Below are 20,599 nucleotides of genomic sequence, written 5' to 3'. Positions count from 1 at the left end.
TGGGGGGACGGTCTCCCTTCCCTCAGCCCTCCAGCCCCCTCTCCGGAGTCAGGGTGCGGAGCCAGAGCGAATCGCTCTCCTCCAGCTTTTCCGCGGGACCCTCGTGCTTCCCGGATCAGCACACCCACTCCGCGCTGCCCCACCGCTGGTACGTCAGCGATTGTAGCGATGACTCCATTAGCGAGGGCTCTGCCTGCCTGGTTAGCGCGGGCCAGCCCCTCGCGGTGGCTCATACGCACAATCAGACTCGGTTACGCGATTCAGTTCGCGAAACGGCCCCCCAAGTTTACGGGCGTGTATTTCTCCAGGGTCAACCCCCTGTCCGCCCCTGTCTTGCGAGAGGAGATTGCTGCCCTCCTGGCGAAGGGTGCAATCGAGCCGGTTCCTCCAGCCGAGATGGAGAGTGGGTTTTACAGCCCATACTTCATCGTACCCAAAAAGAGCGGTGGGTCACGGCCAATCCTAGATCTGCGCGTTTTGAACCGCTGTCTGCACAAGCTGCCGTTCAGAATGCTCACGCAGAGGCGCATTCTCCAATGCGTTCGTCCTCGGGATTGGTTTGCAGCCATAGACCTGAAGGACGCGTATTTCCATGTCTCCATTCTTCCACGCCACCGCCAATTTCTGCGGTTTGCGTTCGAGGGTCGAGCGTGGCAGTACAAGGTCCTCCCCTTCGGGCTCTCTCTGTCTCCGCGGGTCTTCACCAAACTCGCGGAGGGTGCCCTAGCGCCCCTTCGGCTCGCGGGCATTCGCATACTCAATTATCTCGACGACTGGCTGATTTTAGCCCACTCGCGGGAGCAATTGATTATGCACAGGGACGAGGTGCTTCGGCATCTCCGCCTACTGGGGCTTCAGGTCAACCGAGAAAAGAGCAAACTCGCCCCCGTGCAGAGGATTTCTTTTCTCGGGATGGAGCTGGACTCGATCACCATGGTAGCGCACCTCTCCGAGGAACGCGCTCGCCTGTTGCTGAACTGTCTGAGGGAGCTCGACAGCAAACTAGTGGTCCCACTGAAGTTCTTTCAGAGGCTCCTGGGGCATATGGCATCCGCAGCCGCCGTCACGCCGCTCGGGTTGCTCCATATGAGACCACTTCAGCACTGGCTTCACGATCGGGTCCCCAGACGCGCATGGCACGCGGGCACACACCGGGTCTCGGTTACTGCGCTGTGTCGCCGCGCCCTCAGCCCTTGGAACGACCCCTCGTTCCTACAGGCCGGTGTGCCTCTAGGACAGGCGTCCAGCCATGTTGTTGTTTCAACAGACGCTTCCAACACGGGTTGGGGGGCCGTGTGTCGCGGGCATGCGGCTGCGGGCCTCTGGAAGGGTGCCCAGCTGCATTGGCATATCAATCGCCTAGAGCTGTTGGCAGTGTTCCTCGCTCTCCACCGCTTTTTACCGGTGCTGGAGCGGCAACACGTGCTGGTCAGGACGGACAGTACGGCGGCGGCGGCGTATATCAACCGCATGGGGGGTATGCGCTCTCGCCGCATGTCTCAGCTCGCCCGCCGTCTGCTCCTCTGGAGTCACCCGCGGCTGAAATCGCTGCGCGCCATTCACGTCCCAGGCACGCTCAATCGTGCAGCCGATGCGCTCTCACGAAAGCTGTTACGCCCTGGAGAATGGAGACTCCACCCCGAGTCTGTTCAGCTGATATGGGCGCGATTCGGGGAGGCCCAGATCGATCTGTTTGCTTCCCCCGAGAACGCTCACTGCCAGTTGTTTTTTTCCCTGACCGAGGGCTCTCTCGGCACGGATGCACTGGCCCACAGCTGGCCTCGGGGCATGCGCAAGTATGCGTTTCCCCCAGTGAGCCTGCTCGCGCAGTTTCTGTGCAAGGTCAGGGAGGACGAGGAACAGGTTCTGCTAGTTGCGCCCCTTTGGCCCAACCGGACCTGGATATCAGAGCTCTCACTCCTCGCGACGGCCCTCCCCTGGCGGATCCCTTTGAGAGAGGACCTACTCTCTCAGGGACAGGGCACCATCTGGCACCCTCGCCCCGATCTTTGGAACCTCCACGTGTGGTCCCTAGATGCGAGGAAGACTTAGGTAACCTACCGACTGCGGTGGTTAATACCATCACTCAGGCTAGAGCCCCCTCCACGAGGCGCGCCTACGCCCTGAAGTGGAGTCTATTCACTGAATGGTGCGTCTCTCGCAGAGAAGACCCCCGAAATTGCCAGATTAGTGTTGTGCTCTCTTTCCTTCAAGAGAAGTTGGACAGCAGGCTGTCGCCCTCCACTCTCAAGGTTTACGTGGCCGCCATCTCCGCTTATCATAGCGCGGTAGCTGGCGGCACCGTGGGAAAGCATAACCTGGTCATCCAGTTCCTTAGGGGTGCTAGGCGAATTAATCCATCTCGCCCCCCTCTCATGCCCTCTTGGGATCTCGCCCTCGTTCTCACGAGTCTGCGATCCGATCCCTTTGAGCCACTCGAATCAGTATCTCTAAGATTTCTGTCCCTGAAGACAGCTCTGCTGGTTGCGTTGGCCTCCATCAAGAGGGTCGGGGACCTGGAGGCATTTTCGGTCAGTGACTCGTGCCTGGAATTCGGGCCGGATTACTCTCACGTTATCCTGAGACCCCGCCCCGGTTATGTGCCCAAGGTTCCTACCACCCCCTTTAGAGATCAGGTAGTGAACCTGCAAGCGCTGCCCCCGGAGGAGGCAGACCCAGCCCTTTCTTTACTTTGTCCAGTTCGCGCTCTGCGCATTTATGTGGACCGTACTCAGAATTTTAGATCATCTGAGCAGCTCTTTGTCTGTTATGGCGGTCGGCAGCAGGGAAGTGCCGTATCGAAACAAAGATTATCCCACTGGATTGTGGATGCCATTTCACTCGCTTATTCGAGTCGAGGTCAGCCGTGTCCCCCGGGAGTACGTGCACACTCCACTCGGAGCGTTGCATCCTCTTGGGCGCATGCACGCGGCGCCTCTCTAACAGACATCTGTAGAGCTGCGGGCTGGGCGACACCCAACACATTTGCAAGGTTTTACAATCTGCGAGTGGAGCCGGTTTCCTCAAGGGTATTAGGTAACCCTTTGGTGATTGAGGAGACAACTCGGTAGGGTGTTGAAACACGCTTGCTGCGCCATTCTCCCTAACACGGAGGTACGTGCGCCTTTTTTATCTGTCAGTAAAGTTCCCCGTCAGGTGAGCCCTGCAGATTCCTCCGTGGCCCCCAGCACTGACTCAGCGGAGGAGTCACTTGCTGGCCCACTACGTTGTAGGTCTGCCCGCTGGTCAGCCCGCGTTTTGGGTATAGGTGCCTGCTATGCGTGATCCCCACTAGGCGATCCCATATGCTTATTCCGCCACGGTTAAGTCCCCCCCTGGGCGGACCCGTGTCTTCCCTCTCCGCTAACCACTCTTTGCTATGCGTACTCCCCCTTTTTAGGGCTAGTCCATAGGTAAATTCTGCCATCTATCCCCCCCTTGGGTAACGGATGGCCTCCGCAGCGTCCTCCCTATCGGGATTGCACGCTTCCCAACGTACTGTCGTATTTCCTAGAATTATCTAGATGCTCACGACTTCCCAAAAAATATATCTAAATCCGTAAAACTTCTGTTGAAGTAGGATAAATTAGGGCCAGGGACACGTTGGAGGACCGCGCCCCCCATGATGTGGGTGCGTCACGCTTGCTTGACTATCTCCTCATCGGGGGTGTTGGTAAGGTGCAGTCATTATGGCGCTTTCCATATTCTCCCATTCATGGCACTGAAGTTCCCCAACCGAAGGGGAACGTTCGAGGTTACAGAAGTAACCCTTCGTTCCCCGAGGAGGGGAACGGAAGTGCCATATTCCGTCGCCATAATGACTGTCCCTTAGCTGTTTGAAAGTCTCTTCAGCTTAAAAGGATGGCGTCTGCTGGCTTCAGGTGTGCTTATATGCTGAGATGATTGCAGATGTCGCACACCTGCGCAAGCTTACGCTGCCAATTAATTTCATTCATTGGCCCGTTCAATACTCTCCAGATAAGCGGCTTCTGATCCGAATCCTCCCATTCATGGCACTTCCGTTCCCCTCCTCGGGGAACGAAGGGTTACTTCTGTAACCTCGAACGTTCTTCAGCAACCCTCAGCCCTTCCTTATTTTAAATTAATATTAGCTGCTTCAGTCCAACATCTACATTATTAGGACGATGAGGCAGAAACCAGAGTGGCCATTTCAGCAAGACAATGATCCAAAACACAGCCAAGGAAACTTTCAAATGCTTTCAGAGAAAGAAAATCAAGCTGTAGAATGGCCCAGCCATTCACCTGACTTGAATCCAATAGAAAATACAAATTAAAGTTCAGACTTGATGGATGAGACCCACAGTCTGTGTCTGTGAAAAACTCACACCTGAGCAATTGATGTGACTTATTATCCATATGAGAGGCGTCTTTAGGCTACCATCACCAGAAAAGCTTTGCTTCTTACGTCATGTCATTGTTATTACACACAATTCATTGTTTCATTGTTCAGATATGTTTTGTTTTGTCTTATTTTTATATTTGTATTGTTTGGGTTTTTACCAAAATTTGGTTCAATTTCATCTCAACATCTCCTTTGAAAACATTATTCCCAGGAAAAAACACGACCTGTTCAATGCTTATTTCCCCCCGCTGTATATGTGTGTGTGTATATGTTTATTAATTCATTTCTATATCTAATCATTGTCTTAGCACAGATACTCCCATCTACAGGTGAAGTGGTTTGATCTTATTTTCCCATTGGACTTCTTTCAAATGTGATATTTGATCACACACAGTCAAGCTGAAGAGTGTCTAATATAAACATTTGCATTAGTGAAGACTTTAATGAGCTTCATAATTTAATACTGTTTTTACTGATAGCGTGATAGGTAAAAGCACTGACACACATTTTGCACATGGACTGGATTGTAGCTCACCTTCAGTCCAGAGGAAAAACAGCTCACACTTACAGCTCATCTACAGATGACGACAGTGAATGATCTGAGCTTTTGGCACTGTAACAAAAACAGACAGACAATGTTACATCATTCAGTATGCGTGTGTGGTGTATTATTCTGCTAACGGCTCATGACAGCATTGTGTTGGAAAGAGAAACAGGTGCAGACAGGCTGAGGGTCTCAAACTCGGCATGATCATTCCTGTGTGTTTAACAAGCCATGTTAAAGTTTTGTGTGTCTGAGCAGTTGCTGGGCAGATATAATCTAGGCAAACTTTAAAAATGTTTCTTAAAGCAATACATATCATAAAAACCTGATTTTTTAAATGCTTTAATCGCAACCCTTCATTGGAAATAGTGTATGTGCCCAGGGCTACATTTTTGCAAACCGAGAAATGTTTACCCTGGGCCCAATTATTTTCAGTAGAGGTGGCGATTTACAGTGCGATGATATTACTGTGCCATGTTTTCTCATATGTGCCATTTTTCATAAATCCACCAGAGGCAATCTCAGCATTCTTGTTGTCGTGCATAATGGATCAGATTGTTATCGACAGATTTAAGTGACCCTAGGGACGCTGGAACAAAATGTTATTATTCATTCTTTCCTATTCCTTAAGCTTTGTCCCTTATTTATCAGGGTTTGCCACAGCAGAATGAACTGCCAACTATTCCAGCTTGTGTTTTAACTTCCAGCAACAACCTAGTACTGGGAAACACCCATACACTTTCACATTCACACACATGCTTATATACAAAGGCCAATTTTGTTTTACCCAATTCACCTAGTGCATGTTGTAGGGTCCAGCCAGTTGGTCCAATGACGGTATCCAATGGTGGATGAAGGTTCACTGCATGTTCGGTCTTTCCAGTGCACAATGTTGATTTATATTAAACTTAACTCATATCTGACTCCAATTTTAGTATGAGATGGTTTAGAATATTAATATATTTATCCTCGTTTTATCTGACTCCAATTATAAAACATTGATAAGATTATTTTGTTTCTTTTCACATTATTTTAGATTATGATTGAATATTATTTTATTTTGTTATTATACCTTCTCATTTACTCAGATTCCGATAGCATCTCGAGTCTTGCACCGGCCGGGTATACAATCTCTTAATACAAGCTTGTCAGTCTTGGTCATTAAACAGAGGCGATTAACCACTCTCCTAAAAAGGCAGAACACTACTTACTCAATTTAGGAGATTTTTATGTGGTCCCCATGGATCTGTTATCTACTTAATCAAGACAAAGTATTTTAATAATAATCGCGCAGGATTATACTATTGTAGATGAAGGCCTAAATATCCACATTTAAAGTAGTTTCAACAATATTTTGTTGTTCTAAATAGTTGGCCTTTTACAGTCCAAGTATACAGGAAATAATGCCAATTTGTTAGTCGGATCTCTAACAACATTGAATAGCGTGCCACGCTGCTCCGTCTAACATGTTTTAGTCCGTTACTAACCTGTACAGTGGCTTGTAGTGCTATGGACAACAACATTTATCAGTGATAATAACACGAACTCTGTTTGAATCATTCAAAACATAACAATTTATTAGTCAGGTAAATGTATTATGCCAATTCAATCAGTCAATTCATAAACGATCAATACAAAACATCAAATTATCAAAGATAACTCCAAGATGAAAAAGATGCATTCCTGACTTTGAAATATACATAACATGGAGCTAGCCATGTTATGGGCTGATCTGGTTAGGCAGAATCGCCCTGAGTTTTTCTCAAACCTTGCCTTAAATAATCCAAGAATTCCCTCAAGGAAGGGGGTGTGTGTAAAAAGTCACACCCCTCACAGTGGTTCAAAAGATGCCTGAAGTTATATATTTATTGTTCTGATTATGTCTATTTCTGAGAGAATGAGACCATTGTACCAATCGCACTGAGACATTTCAAATGATATCAAACATGATAATTAAAGTCAGTTTGGTTAATCTAAAACATTCAAACATTGAAATGACCATATGCGTGAGTTGGGGGGATGAAGCTGAGTCTCAGCATAGTCAGATGCAAATGCAGCAGGAACTGGTTTTTCCCGCATTCCTCCCTGGTGGGTTGTGAAGTCACCAGTCTCTGTTTTCAGCTCATGTTTTGAATTGTCAAAGATATCAGAATATTTGTAATATTTCAATTCTTACAATGTCTTTGGACTGTGGGGGAAACCAAAGCACCCGGAGAAAACCCAAGCAAACACAGGGAGAACATGCAAACTCTACACAGAAATGCCAACTGACCCAGCCGGGACTTGAACCAGCAACCTTCTTGGTGTGAGGCAATAGTGCCAACCACTGAGCCACTATGCCGCCCAAGAATGTAAATTATACATTCTAAAATCTGCATGATTCCACCCATGGTGCCGCTACAGCAGTTCTGTTTACTCGCCATCCTGCTTTTTTCCCCTTGAGAAATGCCATTTGAAAATTGACACTACAAATTTTAATTTCTTACCATCCTGCCAGATTATTTAAACTTACTGTATAATTCTAAACACATTGATGCAATCCATATATGGAGCCTTAAAATTCTTCTAACTATTTTGCTGTTTTGGCTAATACATCAGAATCTCACACGTTTACAGAACTGTGTTGACTTCATGCTGGAAAATAAGATGGATGGCAGATTATGACATACGATCTGTTATTGGATGTACCGACAAAAGGTTCCAAAAGGCTCCACTCAGTGCTAGCTGGGTCAATACAATTCTCTCAAGCTCTTAAATTTATATCTAAAACAATATCCCTTTTTCAAATTTATGAACGTTTTGAAATTTTTCATTTTGAAAATGCTTGTTTACATGCTGTATGGCTAATGTGGCTAATGTTTCCAGTTTCCACTATAGCAGGGGTGTCAAACTCAATTCCTGGAGGGCCGAAGCCCTGCACAGTTTAGTTCCAACCCTGCTCCAACACACTTACCTGTAGATTTCAAACAAGCCTGAAGGACTCAATTAGTTTGATCAGGTGTATTTAATTAGGGTTGGAACTCAACTGTGCAGAGCTGCGGCCCTTTTGGAACTGAGTTTGACACCTGTGCACTATAGTATAGTTTCCATCCACCTATTTTTATGCACATTTTGGAACATTGCATAAAAAAATGCTTACCAGAAACACCAAGATGTGCATAAAAAACTAAGATGGAGGATTAAAAAGAATTTTATCCAATAAGAAAAAATTTGCATATTTATTGAATAAATTCCAGCATGCGCATCAACATTAATGGACAAACTAGCAGACGAGACATTGTAAAACATATTAAATGTTGTTTTGGTCATTCTAAAATCCCACACCCAAAGTCTGTCGTCAAAGTGGTTCAGTTTTATTACCTCCAGGACTGTTTTGAACATCTTCTGAGGTGCAAGTAATTTATTATAAGAGAAAAAAAGGCCCAGAGTGGATTCTCCCACTGCAGCAAATCTAATTTTTCTTTTGGATACTTGGCTATGGAAATAGTCTCATTACTTTAAACACATCGAAGAAAGGAGGACTGTCTCAATGGACAGTGTTTTTATGTAATTAATATGACAAAAAGTACAGAAGTAGCAAACACATTGCCTTATCATTATAATTGTCATACATAAATGCAAATAATTGTTTTACACTTTTTGTAAAGATAAGAGAAATATATTATTTTATCCACTTACAGTTCAGAGGTTGTACTATCTTCCGTCTTTTGAACCTGTAAGTAATTAATGAACTTATTTCTGACGTTTTGTCTGTTTGAGATTCATTTGTTTTGTTGTTTCTGGAGTGTAAGAATAGCGTCTAAAGACTCCACCCTCTTTTGCAGCTCATTTGCATTTAAAGAGAAAAAAAACATGTTTTTGCTCAAACCCGGTGAAATAGTAGCAAGTTTGACAAACTACAATAAATAATGTGGATTATTTTGAGCTGAAACTTCACAGACAAATTCTGGACACACATTTATTTTACATCTAAAAAAAAGACGTATCATTTCCCCCTTTAATGTAAAAAAACAAACCCATTTATCATACATTGATAAAATACCAAATGTCATTTTTATCACAAAACAGTTATGCAACAACACAACACAACACAACACACACACACACACACACACACACAAACACACACACGTCTTCATAAACACTGATATGAGGACTTGGACGTCTTGTACTAAAGTGTTTTCTTGGAGCCTCAGCTTTAATGTCTTCGCAGTGACTTTAAAATAGATTATAGTTTTATATGTGATGCTGTTTTGGAAACTCTGCTTTGAGACTCAGACTCAGACTCAGACTCAGCTTTATTATCCCGTTAGGGAAACTAAATTGCAACAAGGTACCATACACAGGCGAAGTTCCATGTACACATTAAAAAATAAAAATAAAAAAATACTACTATACAACATCCATACATCAATATATAGAAACATCCCCCTCCCCCCTGGACTCATTTAATGACCTAATGGCCACCATTATAAAAGAATTTCTGGTTCTATTTGTCCTGCAAATAGGAACCCTAAAACGACGTCCTGATGGCAACAGCTGAAATACAGAGTACAGTGGGTGATCCGGGGTGCATAGGATACCCTGAGCTCTCCTTATTACATGATTTTGGTAGATTACCATTAGACCAGTCTGATTAAAACCAATGATCTTGCCTGCCACCTTCACCAGGCTGCTCAACCTGTTCTTGCTTGACACACTCAAGCAATTGCCGTACCAAGCTACAATGCAAAAAGATAAAACAGATTCGATAAATTGTTTATAAAACAGCGTCATCATAGAGGTAGAAACCTGAAATGATCTAAGTTTCCTCAGAAAAAACAGTCTTTGTTGGACTTTTTTATATACAGCCTGGGTGTTAGGTTGAAATGTCAACATATTATCAATAACAACCCCTAGATATTTATGTGTGTCAACAATTTCAATGTCCAAGCCTTTAATATTAGTTATGTTTGGGGTTGGAGAAGCCTTCCTGTAATCTATCACCATATCTTTTGTTTTACTTGCATTCAACTGGAGAGAAAATCTATCACACCAGGAAGTAAACTCCTGCACAGCAGGACCATGCCCCAAATCCTGATCGTGGAGGAGACTTACAATCACAGAATCATCTGCATATTTAATGATATGACAATCCCTGTGAATACTACGACAGTCATTAGTATACATGATGAACAAAAGAGGTGAGAGGCAGCAACCTTGAGGTGACCCAGTGGAACAAAACTGGAAGTCAGAAAGAGCACCATTAACTCTGACACACTGTTGACGTCCAACTAAAAAATCAAGAATCCATCCACAAATATTAAGATCCAAGTTAAAAAGAGAAATTAATTTCTCCACCAACAAATGTGGCTTCATAGTATTAAAAGCAGAAGAGAAATCAATAAACAACAATCTGGCATGAGTCTTAGGCTTTTCCAGGTGATTAAACAGGTAATTTAACATTGTAAGATTGGCATCTTCAACTCCCCTGCTCTGTCTAAAAGCAAACTGCAATGGATCAAATTTATCCTTTGACTGCAATAAAATCTCACCTTTAATAAATCTCTCAAAACACTTCATGACTAATGAAGTAAGAGCAACAGGTCTAAAATCATTTAACTCTCGGGGAAACTTGGTTTTAGCTATAGGAACAATAACAGATTTCTTCCAGATTTCAGGGACCCTTTGTAGCATAAGAGACTGTGAAAAAATGTAATGAAATATTTCAGAAAGCTGTTCCGCACACGTATGTAGCACCCTACCACCAATATTGTCAGGACCCGGGCTTTTTTTAGTATTAGTTCTCTGAAGGAGGCCTTTGACCTGAATTCTACTAATGTTTACGGAGTTACTACATGACAGATGTTGTTTTAAATTGTCATTTTCTGACTTAAAATCATCCTCATCAAACCTTAAGTAAAATGTATTTAGTTCCTCAGCAAACTCTCTCGCAGAACTAAAACCATTTAAATTGATTTCACTGCCCCCTCTATCTTCTTTACACCCAGCCATTGCCTTCACCCCTTGCCAGGCTGATCTTAAATTATTACTGCTCAGCTGATTCTCAATTTTGTCCTTATACCTAATTTTATCCTTGTTTATTTGCACTCTCACTGCCTTTTTTAATTGCTTAACTGAGCTCATATCACCCTGTTTAAAATATTTATGTTTACTTTGCAGGAGAGATTTTGTGTCATTTGACAGCCAAGGTTTGTTATTTGGAAAGTCAATAACAGTTTTGTGAGGGATAATCATATCTGTGCAAAAAGATATGTAATCACACACTACTTCTGTAAGTTCATCAATACTTTCAGATGTCTCTTTAAAAACGGACCAGTCTGTACAATCGAAACAACCCTGAAGGGCCAGTGAATTGTCCTCTGACCATACTTTAATTTCCCTCTTCCGCACCTTCTCCCTCCTCAGCACAGATTTATATACTGGGAGGAGGTGTACCACGTTATGATCAGAGAAGCCGACTGGTGGACCCGCTACAGCTTTCATTGCCCCTTTAATCGATCCATAACAGAGGTCCAATATCTTATCATATCTTGTATGACAATTTACATACTGATAAAAGTCACACAAAGTTTTCCTGAGATCACAGTTATTAAAATCCCCAAGAACAAAGTTCGGAGCATCCGGTGAAATTTGTTTCAAGTTTGATAAGACTTTACTAAGAGTACCTGCGACATTTATACTATTTGCTTTCGGAGGTATATAAACCACAGTAATAAAAACCTGTGGGAATTCCCTTGGCAGATAAAAAGGTCTTAATGACACAGACAGCAGTTCTATATCTGGAGAGCATACTCTTTCTCTCACTGTCACGTTTGTGCACCATCCTCGATTGATGTAGAGACAGACACCACCGCCCCGATTTTTACCCGTTACCTCACAGTCCCGATCCAGCCGAACCGGCGCATCAAACCCGTCTAATGCCAGTGAGGAGTCCGTATCCTTTGTAGTAAGCCATGTCTCGGTCAGTGCCAAGATGCAAGCATTTTTATACTCTCGAAGATGACGAATGTTAGCCTGCTTTGTGATGGCAGCCTTAGATGGAAATAACGTACCATGGTACATTCGATATTTACTGTTGGTACACAATTACATTTTTAATGATGCATGGTGCATAGCCTGAAAACACAGCACTTACTCAGATGTTCTGTTCTAATTAAAGAATAATGTTGTTTTGTAAGTATCAGCACTGATGTTGGCTCTAGTGTTCTTATCAAAGTACAGAGTAGCTCTACATACTCAAAGCTCTTCAGACACACACACGTGTTCGACAGTGTTAAGAACAGATTGTGCACAGATTGAGTGCTTGCTTGTTATGTGAATAGCCTTTAAATTTGGATTGATTGAATTCAGGGTAATACATCTAAAAGCTTATAAATCTTTGGTTATTAAATGATTGAATAAATAAACATTAAATGTTAAAGCGGACTTATAATGTTCAAATAGACCATTTTAAAAAATTTTATTAATAAAAATGTTCAGTAAATAAAAAAAACAGCTTAAATAATATATTTGTACACTCAGCAGTAAAGGTGCGAGAGCTGTCACTGGGGTGGTACCTTTTCAAAAGGTACAAATTTGTACCTTAAAGGTTTATATTAATACATCAAGGGTACATATTAGTACCTAAAAAGTACACTGTAAAGTGTTCCTCTTAAAATTTTTAGGTACTAAAATTATACTTTTGAGCTACCAATATGGACTCTTTGAGTACAATTGTGTACCTTTTAAAAAGGTACCACCCCAGTGACAGCTCGCGTACCTTTATTTCTGTGTCTCATAATCATAATTTCAGCACCTATTTAGTAATAACCAAACAAAGAAACAGATGGTCTTCAGTCTATTTTATTTTTTATTTGTTCATTTTTAAATGCGGAACTAAAATATGGATGACAAAGAATGATTATCCTGTTGTTAAGTTTGAAGTCACGCAAAGTGGTTTCTGGGTCCAATCGCTATATCAAACTGTATGGGGAGACTCATCAAATGGTAATAATAAACGTTTACAAAGTGATGTAATGCTTTTGAAAATCACGATGTGAAGTCAGAATTATTAGCCTCCCTGAATTTTTAGACCCCATGTTTATTTTCATTCATTCATTTTCTTTTCAGCTTAGTCCCTTTATAAATCCGGGGTCGCCACAGCGGGATGAACTGCCAACATTTCCAGCACGTTTTTATGTAGTGGATGCCCTTTCAGCCGCAAACCATCTCTGGGAAACATCCACTCACACTCATTCACACTTATTCACACTATGGATAATTTAGCCTACCCAATTCACCTGTACCACATTTCTTTGGACTGTGGGGGAAACCAGAGCATCTGGAGGAAACCCACACGAACGCAGGGAGAACATGCAAACTCCACACAGAAATGGCAACTGACCCAGCCGAGGCTCAAACCAGCAATCTTCTTGCTGTGAGGCGACAGCACTACCTACTGCCCCACTGCGTCACCCCAGTTTATTTTTTCCCCCAATTTCTGTTTAACAGAGAGAAGAATTTTTCAACACATTTCTAATCATAATAGTTTTAATAACTCTTTGACATTATGACAGTAAATAATATTTTACTAGATATTTTCAAGACACTTCTATACAGCCTAAAGTGACATTTAAAGAATTGACTAGGATAACTAAGGTTAACTAGTCAGGTTAGGGTAATTAGGCAAGTCATTTTATAATGATGGTTTGTTCTGTGGACAAAAAAATTAGCTTAAAGGGGCTAATAATTTTGACCTTAAAATGGCTTTAAACTTTTTTTTTAACTGCTTTTAAAAAATTTTACATTTTAAACTTGCTGAAATAAAACAATTAAGACTTTCTCCAGAAGAAAAAAAAATTATCAGACATGCTATGAAAGTTCCCTTGCTCTGTTAAACATCACTTCAACTGTATATCCATGCCTAATATACAATGGCCAAAAAGTGATATATTTTTTATAAATTGCTACAATTTTGGTATTTGTAAAGCAGCAAGTCCAGATACTGCTGTGTACACTGATTTTAAATAAAGTTCACTTTAATGTTTGATATGACTAAAAAGTGGTCATAAACGTATATTTTCTCAATTTAAATGAGTAGCGGCTTAGACCCAGAATTAGTATTTCATGTGTCACCGATGTGTCACGACTTAACAATCAGATTGGTAAACTAACTTATGATTATCAGTTAAATGATACTGTTTTTGATACTCCATAACAATAATAATAATATAAATTACTCAATATTTCCAGTGCTGGGTTGCGGCTGGAAAGGCATCCGCTGTGTAAAATTCATGCATGAAATGAATGAATGAATGAATAAATGAATAAATGAATGAATGAATGAATGAATGAATGAATGAATGAATGAATGAAAATTGCTCAATGATAATTGGAAAAAAATTGTTTCTCAAATACAATACTAAACAAAGTGAAAAAGTTATTTAATAATAACAAATTCATTTGCATTATTTAATATATATTTAACTATTTTCAGGCAGTTTTCACCTTTAAAGGACAAGACAGTGGAGATTACAGACAGTAAAATGTGAGGAGCAGAGAGAAGGGAAGGATCAGCAAAGGGCCTTGAGCCGGGAATCTAACTTGGGTTGCCATGAGCACCTTAGTGCTACGTGTTGACGCTCTAATCACTAATGCACTATTAATCTTTGTACAGGCTTTTACAATATTGCAAAAAAATTATCGTTCTTAAAATGTTTTAATCCTATACAATAATATAATATTAAAATATATTAGAATATTAAAATATATTAAAATATATTCTAACATTGATAATAAACAATATTTTTTGAGGCCAAAGTCAGCCTACCATTTTTAAATTACCATATGATACTGAAGATTGAGATTCTGAAAATTCAGCTTTCCTTCACTGGAATAAATTACATTTCAGATATATTAAATTAAATTTTTTCCAAATAAGCCCATTTTTCCATTACTTAAATAAAAACACTCACACACTGAAATCCTAAATCCCAAATCTCCGCAATCAGTCATCAAAATGAGCTTGTATGAGGGTTTAATTGTGTTGTTATTTCCAATCCAGACACATGCTCACAGATCTAGTCTTGTTCTGGCACTGTGAAGCATTCGTGAGCTGAGGTGAGTGGAGATATGGAAAACTTCCAGAGTGTCAGCTTTCCAAAGTCAGTTAAATATAACCTCACTAGTATGTGTTGTTGCATGGGGCGTCTGTTGCTACACCCTCGAAATCACTTTATACACAATATACGTGCAAGATAGGGGTTAAAGGAGGACGAGGAGGCCTTCAGCAGACTGACTTCATACCCACACCCCAAAAAAAGATACGCTTTAATGGAAACACAAATGTTAAATTACTTACACAACATAATTTGAATATAACATTGCATGCATACTTCACTCAGAACACACTTTTAATGAATATAATGCTAATGCACTTTTTTAAAACTAAAATCTAATTTTAAATATAGGATAAATACTTTGAGGCTGAATGAAATGTTGTTTTTCATTCTTCATATAACAAATTACATTTCTAAATATTTTTCAAGGAAAACAAAATGCATTTCCAACCATACAATAGCATCTGCATGTAGATCTAAGTGTCAAAGTTAAATATATTATTAAATTATTTATTATTTTATGTTGTACAACTTTTTTTAAGTTATACAAATTTAACCTTAATGTTTTAAGTCAGTTTAATTGTTATGAGTTGTAAATAAATATATAATATAACCATATGGGAACATCAGCTAACATACCTTTGAGGAAAATATGTCAGTTTCACTATTAAAAGCCTTTCAGAGCTAAACTGTTACATGTAAAACATACTATAGTAAAAATGTATGCTAAAAAAAAGCCATTACGTGTTTGCACCAGCAGTGGGTAAGTGGACCAAACGTTGAGTTGAATATATCATATCTGTGAATGTACAGTAATAGCAAGAATGATCTCAAAAGCATGTATAAACACATTGGACAAAATGTTGACTAATAAAGTCAGCATGCAGTTATTAATTTTCTGTGGATAAGACCAGCTGCTAAGTGACAACAGCTCTGTTGTAGTTCTGGTATTATGTTTGCTTAAGGCTAATGTCAAAAGTAGAGTGCCAGTAAAGCATACTTCAGTGTAGGAGTCATGTTAAGGTCATGTCCAAAAGTGGCAAGACACTTTGATGATTCACTCAAATGTTTATGAATCCTAATCATATTAAGTCAGGTCGTTCTTTACTGTGCCCACAAGGTGACGCTAACTTGCTACTTATCACGCATTTCAGGTAGAGATACGTCCTATACAACACATATGAAGTTATTGATATAAATACAATTAACAATACAATAACTTTACATCGTAATCGTGCTACGGGCGCTTCAAATCATTGTTCTTTGTATTACAATGCAGTGGTGTTCATCACTTGCTATTTATTTATCCAACATATCCATTTTCACATGGTAATCTGGCCTGAAACATGCCCAAGATATTGATTAAAAATGCTTTGAAATTATAAAGAGGTTCTATATGCTAACAATAATAGGCTATATTATATATGCTAACAACAATAGGCTAATTAAACTAAACTGGCGATAATAAAACTTATTTGTAAAGCAATTTTACAACTGTAGTAAAATAAACAAACGGGGTCTAATTTGACTTTACTTTAAGGCTATATGTAGATATAAACAACCCGATTTACAAGGAAAAAAAGTTTCTTTTGAAAACTTACAGTGTCTGTGGACTAGAACCGCCTTATTCAGACCACACTGACTGGATATTTTTTTCCCGCCTTTCTGTTGGCCGCGATCATGGCATTGGTATATACAATTTTGGGGCCTGGTGGGTTAAATTTACATTTATAACTTATTTTTATAATTTCCGGTACATATTGGTGAAATTTATTTTCCAGACCCCACACTAGGGCTGCACAATTCTGGCAAAAATGTGAATCACGATTTTTTTGCTTAAAATCAAGATCACGATTTTCTCAAGATTCTGTAAATGTAAAATAAAGGTTAATATGATTAGCCTATTAGTATTGCAAATTTTCAAACATATGGTAAAACAACAATAATATGTGTATTATATATATATATATATATAAATATATATATATATATATATATATATATATATATATATATATATATATATATATATATATATATATTGGCCTATATGTGTAGGTCTACTGTTGCTTAAAATGCTAAATTTTGTATTTTCGTTATGATGGATTTGAACAGACTTTCAATGTCCTGTTTGTTAATTCACAGTAAAATTATGGCATTCAAATATAAATATTCATAATTATAAAGTTCATTTGTTTAAGACATGTGCTTGTCAACTGTAATTGACAACATTATTAGATTATTTGTTTTCACTGGTAAAATTAGAATTTTGTCATTATCAGCAGAGCCGGCCCAAGGCATAAGCGAACTAAGCGGCTGCTTAGGGCCCCGTGGCCACCAGGGGGCCCCCAAGAGTGTTTGAAATTTCTGAGTGACTTTCGTTTTAGTTTTGTTGAGTTGTGAATTAGTGTTGGGACAAAATATATGCCTATTTATCGTGTTATTTCCGACCGCGATACATACTCTGGCTTTAACATTACATAGACTAGGGTTGTTATATTCACACAGTAAACATTTATTTTCATGCCCAACTCTTTGTGTTCGCTGTGAAAGAAAAAACATATTAAATGTTTGTCGTAATCATAACTCTAAAATGCGATATGATCATTTAAATGATGTGCGCACAGGTTTCAGTTTCACTTCCGAGTGCGGCTCATGGCTACACATGTGTGTGAAAAAAACACACACATGCAAATCAAACCTCCCGCACGGCCCTCAAACTATCGCTATTTACAAACTGAATGCAATTTACAACTTCATTACCTGTTATTCACAGCCTATGCAGGTTGTGTTCACTAAAGTAGGCGTCAAACAGCTCACGGTCAGCTCACGTGTAATTTCGTAGCCACGAATACATCATTATATTAAGACAGAAATGACATTTCTGGGTGAATTACCTTATAAAAACAGTATGTGACACTTTTAACGCCATTTGAACATGTCAATGTTGCTGTGAAGACTTGTGCGAGTGCCTTGCTTCTCTTCTGACCTTAAAAATATAATTGGCTGAATAGTAGAAAAGCTCAATTAAGATCGTGTGTAGATCGAGATGTTTTTTTTTTTCAATTAATCGTGCAGCCCCTACCCACACACATCTAGTTGGGAGTTTTGTGTGTGTGTTTGAAATCCTTTTTTAGAGGGATTAAGCATTAATTAGGGCAGTCAGACCCCTCTGTATTTCCCACCCTGTATATCTAATAGTAGTGTACACAATGGTTGAATTAGCAAAGCATACTTGGATTGTCAGTTGTTTTAATGAGCAGTATTCAATAAGAGTTTACTAAAATACAATAATAAAAACACTTACCAGAATTCTGCATCCCGCAATGCATTTAAATTGACCTGTAATTTCCAAAGAAAACTGTCAAAAGTTATCTCTTACAAAAATTAACCATACTACAAATAAAAAAATGCTTAATGAAGTTCAACTATAGTATTTATAGCAGGGGTCACCAACCCTGTTCCTGGAGAGCTACCTTCCTACACATTTCAGTTGCAACCCTGACCAAACACACCTATTTGTAATTATCAAGTTCTGCTTTAGGTACTATTAAATGGTTCAGGTGTGTTTGATCAGGGTTGGGACTGAATTCTGCAGAAAGGTAGCTCTCCAGGAACAGGGTTGGTGACCCCTGATTTATAGAATAAAACTATGGTTATACAAGTTGTAATTAAAAATTATTGTTGGTACTGTAATTTAAAAATGCATTTCTTAAATATATGTATATGAATACTTGTTTTAGACTACAAATTTTAAAGGCATTTAACACATTTCTGGTGGAATTATTTAGAAGTTATTTAATAGTTTATGCTTACCATTTGCTTCATATTAAAGTAGTGTATAAATTTGTATTGCAAAAAAAAAAACATAACAGAGTTGCAGTAGGTTCATTTGAGTCTAAACTTGTCTTGCTGTTTAAAGTACTTCTGTAATTTGTTATTGTCCAACAGCTAATTGTCCTCTTGAAGGGTTGATTGGTCTCTTGATGTTAATTGTTCTCAAATGATTCATATGATACAGCTTTTCTGATTACAGCGACCACACCGTTTATAATGTGGACTCATGTTATGCATATGCTATATAATGCATGCATGCTTCATATGTGTCAATATTTTTACGCCATCCACAGATTTTATACAGCGTTGTTTGGTAGCTTTCTGGTTGAGTGTCTAATGGGATGATAATTCACAATGATGGATTGTTAAATGACTCACTTCCCACAATTAAAACGTGTTGTCCTCAAACACACTTCAGTTGCTGACGTCTGCTTATTGTTATGAGCGCGTTTCATCTGTGATGCGTCATCATTACATTTATTTTCTGCATCATATTTCTTTCATACTTCCTTGTTGACCACTTTAACAGTTGACTACTTATTCAAGCCACACTTTTAAACCAGTGCAAACACCTGGCCCTTCCTAACACACACATACACACGCACGCACGCACTCGAAAAATTACTTTTGATCTCTGTTCAAACTATTAAAAAATGATACGTTTTTTTGGACATTGGAATGTAATGGGTGGAACCCAGCATTTTTTACATTTCACACAAACAAACACACACGCATACACACACAGTTGAAGTCAAAATTATTAGGTTAATAAGGCAAGTTATTGTATTACGATGGTTTGTTCAGTAGACTATTGAAAAAATATATAAATATAAATATATAAAGGGGCAAAAAATGTTGACCCTAAAATGGTGTTTAAAAAACATATCAGACTTTCTCCAGAACAAAAAAAAAAATATTCAGACATACAGTGAAAATGTCCGTGCTCTGTTAAAAATCATTTAGGAAATATGTAAAAAGAAAAAAAAAAATCAAAGGGCGGCTGATAATTCTGACTTAAACTGTATATATTTATATATATTGATATATATATATATATATATATATATATATATATATATATATATATATATATATATATACACATTTATATATTATATTTATATATAGGTTTTTCGAAAGAAATAAAAAACGCAATGGTTGCGGGAGATTAGTCTGAAATATGGGATACTCCCAGGAAAAACAAGAGTGTTGGCAGGTATGCTTACCAGTTTAATGATTTGATCAGCTGTAGTTAGAAATCAGACTGTTATAATCTTCTAAGCGTAAGGGCTTATTATGCAGTTCTGTCGCCATCTTGTGGATAGAAAACATCAACTGCCTTTGGTCTACTCTATGGCAGGTTAATGGCCGCCTCTTAGAAATTGTAAATATTTTAAAATAGGCACTATTTTTATAAACTAAACTTTATAAACTTTTTTATAAACTTTTATAAACTAAAAAAGTCAAAAGTACATTATGTTGTCTAACAGCAGTATTATTTATCAAACTGCAGTGTCTTTCTGCTTGTTGCTGACTGTATGTGGGCGGAGTAATACACAAAGGTGAAGGGTGAAGAGGCCTTTGTGTGATGTTACTGGCAAAATATTGCACAGCTATCAGCCAATCAGATTGAAGAACCAGACAGAACTGTTGTGTGTGTGTGTGTGTGTGTGTGCATATATATATATATATTTATATATATATATATATATATATATATATATATATATATATATATATATATATATAAATAGC

General features: G+C 39.4%; 1 protein-coding gene across 6 annotated transcripts in view; it reads right to left on the bottom strand.

Moving 5' to 3' along the window:
* alpk2 (alpha kinase 2) overlaps nucleotides 1-20,599 on the bottom strand; it is a 65,602-nt gene that overhangs the window by 22,114 nt on the left and 22,889 nt on the right. Inside the window, exons 1-3 of one of the 6 annotated variants that reach the window (XM_087299985.1) lie at nucleotides 18,824-18,943; nucleotides 18,315-18,349; nucleotides 4,899-4,976 (exon numbers count right to left, since the gene is read on the bottom strand). The gene's annotated coding sequence lies outside the window, so the exon portion shown is untranslated. Of the gene's footprint in view, nucleotides 1-4,898; nucleotides 5,040-11,783; nucleotides 12,141-16,608; nucleotides 16,673-18,314; nucleotides 18,350-18,464; nucleotides 18,511-18,823; nucleotides 18,944-20,599 lie in introns of those variants that run through there. The other 5 variants (XM_087299983.1, XM_087299981.1, XM_087299982.1 and 2 more) reach the window with 5 other exon arrangements.

Source organism: Danio rerio, chromosome 21 (assembly GCF_052040795.2).
Source record: "Danio rerio strain M-AB ecotype USA chromosome 21, GRCz13ab, whole genome shotgun sequence".
Lineage (NCBI taxonomy): Eukaryota > Metazoa > Chordata > Actinopteri > Cypriniformes > Danionidae > Danio > Danio rerio.
The sequence above is the reverse complement of the archived record's forward strand: the minus strand, read 5'-3'. Positions and strand labels throughout refer to the sequence as shown.